Source organism: Lampris incognitus, chromosome 12 (assembly GCF_029633865.1).
Source record: "Lampris incognitus isolate fLamInc1 chromosome 12, fLamInc1.hap2, whole genome shotgun sequence".
Lineage (NCBI taxonomy): Eukaryota > Metazoa > Chordata > Actinopteri > Lampriformes > Lampridae > Lampris > Lampris incognitus.
The window spans coordinates 5,250,352-5,253,225 of NC_079222.1; the positions used below are offsets into that span (position 1 = coordinate 5,250,352).

Sequence of the window (2,874 nt, forward strand, 5' to 3'; positions counted from 1 at the left end):
CAGATGCGCCCCCAGCTTGGCTGAAAGCTATAACGGAACGAGAGACAGAACTCGGCATTATCGCGTCTGACCATCGGTGGGCCAAGGCGCTGGAAGAAATAACACCTCCTTCATCTTCTGCAAAATTTCAACTCATACAATTCAAAATAGTTCCCAGGGCACACTATAATAAATCTACACTTGCCAGGATATATGGGAATATGGCTGACACCTGTGATAGATGTTCTCAGGCTCCTTGTGATCTCGCTCATAGGTTCTGGTCATGTCCGAGACTGGGAGAGTCCTGGAAATCTTGCTTTCGAGTCATTTCAGTGATATTAGAACAGGCAATAGAACCGCCACCCACTGACTGCTATATATGGTAGACCTGAAGCTGGCAAAAATATGTCAGTAAAGCAAGCCAACGTAATCCCCTTCACCTCTGTAATAATCAATAGGAGAATACTTTCACAATGGGGGCAACCGTTACCCCCATCTCCTACTTCTTGGCTGCGTGACGCGATGTCTGTTTTTGGAGTTGGAAAAGATCAGATTCTCCATGAGAGGTTCAACAGGCTGAGTCTGCAGTCATTATATGTTAGTCAGTAATGTATTTTTGTTATTATTGTCATCCGATTTCCTTGACCTAAGATAAGGAGCTCAAGCCACTAAGCGGGGGGGGGGGTAGGATAGAGGAAGGAGGGGTTGGACGGGTTCCATAATGGAACAATTTATGTTAATGCATTGTTTCATGTTTTCCTAAAAAAATCAGGTAACACTTTAGTATGGGGAACATAAAAAAACGTAATTACTAGTAAATTAGTAATGATCAAGATGTCACTTTAGTATGGGGAACATATTCTAAGTAACAAAAACTTAATTACTAGTGAATTAGTAATGATCAAGATGTCACTTTAGTATGGGGAACATATTCTAAGTAACAGAAACTTAATTTACAGTAATTTAACACTATGAACACTTGTAGTTGTGTGTGTTGTTATGTAAGAACAGACCATATTCATGAAGTGTTAGTAAGGGAGAATAACTCTTCTTGTGGTACTACCACCTTATAAAGGCCATACTAAGCAAAGCATATTGAGATGGTACTACTAATAAGCAATACTTCTGAGGTTATAGAGGGACAACTCGTAGTTAATGGCTTACTGGTTGTATAATAAGGCCATGCAGAATAAGGCATTAATGAGTACATAATAATGACCAATTAAGAGCCAATATGTTGCTAATTTGCATGCTAATAAGCACTTAATTAATGGTGACTACGTTCCCCGTACTAAAGTGTTACCCAAAAATTCTAAAATGCTAAAATGTTTGTTTTCCTAAAATGCCAATAATATATATATATATATATATATATATATATATATATATATATATATAAATCAGACAGTTTTTCGATTCGACTGCTAAACCCGGATGTAACTAACACCTAACCTGCCTGGAAGAGAAAGGATGCAGACCATGAAATGTGTAGTGGTTGGGGACGGCGCGGTAGGAAAAACCGGCCTACTGATTTCCTACAGAACCAACAAGTTCCTCTCGGAACACGTGCCTCCGGTTTTTGCTAATTATGCTGTGACGATTATGATTGGGCGAGAGCCCTACACACTTGGCCTGTCTGTCAGGAGGATTATGATGGACTGCGCCCTCTCAGCTCCCTGCAGATAGGTGTAGTTCCTGTACGCTCCTCCGTCATCTCCCCCTCGTCCTTTGGGAATGTCCGGGAGAAGCGGGTTCCTGAGATCTCCAAACACTAGTGGGAACTCGGGTGGACCTGCGGGATGATAGCAACATGGTTAAGAAACTGGCCGAGAACAAACAGCGCCCCCTGTCCCCCGAGAGTGGAGACAAGCTGGCCCGAGACCTCAGGGCTGTCAAATATGTGGGGCTGGAGAATGCGTTTGATGAGGCCATTCCGGCAGTGTTGGAGCTTCCTGAGACTAAATTCTCCACCTATAACTCTGTTCTAGGTGGAGAATCGGAGCAAGGGATGACAAGGGGAAAGACAGTTGAGACTTGCAGAGGACTGATGGGTGGATCCCGCCTGGCTACTCATCCACCCGTCCCTCCATCCTTCCATCCCTCCGTCCCCTGCAGCCATTGGTTCTCTCCCCTCGTCTCATCGGAGAAAATGTGTTTGGTGGACAGATATCGTTTGCTGTTCGGCTGCAGAAAGAAAATCAAATTAAATGATAAATTTAAACAAATTTAAAAAGAAGAACCCAGACAGGGTTCTCCTCGGGTTGTTGCTGCTGTAGTCTGAAAGCGCAATACAGACAAATCATCTCCCGACTCTCTGCCGGTCCAAATGTGCTTTCGAGAGCCTCTACGCACTTTCCCGGAGTAGCGTCAGGGTCAGACAAGCGCCTCCACTGCTGGTCTCTTTCATCTTTCCAGTATTCTCCTCGTTTTATCTTCCGGGGAGCCACGACTCTCTTCAACCATCACGTATGCTTGCTCCAACCAGTGGTCAAAATGTTCCTCCCCTACTGGAGTGGGCACGGTACCTGAAAAGATTCGCAGGCGGCGTTATCCTCCACCCTCTATAGATGGTTTGCCGGTTTTGTCTAACAGGTCGCAAAGGATGCAGTCTGTTGGAGGAGGAGGCAGTCTGTTGGAGGAGGATGCAGTCTGTTGGAGGAGGATGCAGTCTGTTGGAGGAGGAGGCCGTCTGTTGGAGGAGGATGCAGTCTGTTGGAGGAGGATGCAGTCTGTTGGAGGAGGAGGCAGTCTGTTGGAGGAGGAGGCAGTCTGTTGGAGGAGGATGCAGTCTGTTGGAGGATGAGGCAGTCTGTTGGAGGAGGATGCAGTCTGTTGGAGGAGGAGGCTGTCTGTTGGAGGAGGATGCAGTCTGTTGGAGGAGGATGCAGTCTGTTG

At 45.5% G+C, this 2,874-nt stretch overlaps 1 pseudogene; it reads left to right on the forward strand.

Annotated features, from left to right (window-relative positions):
* Window positions 1-1,449: 1,449 nt before the first annotated feature.
* Window positions 1,450-2,209, forward strand: LOC130122138 (cell division control protein 42 homolog; annotated as a pseudogene).
* The last annotated feature ends 665 nt before the right edge of the window (window positions 2,210-2,874 follow it).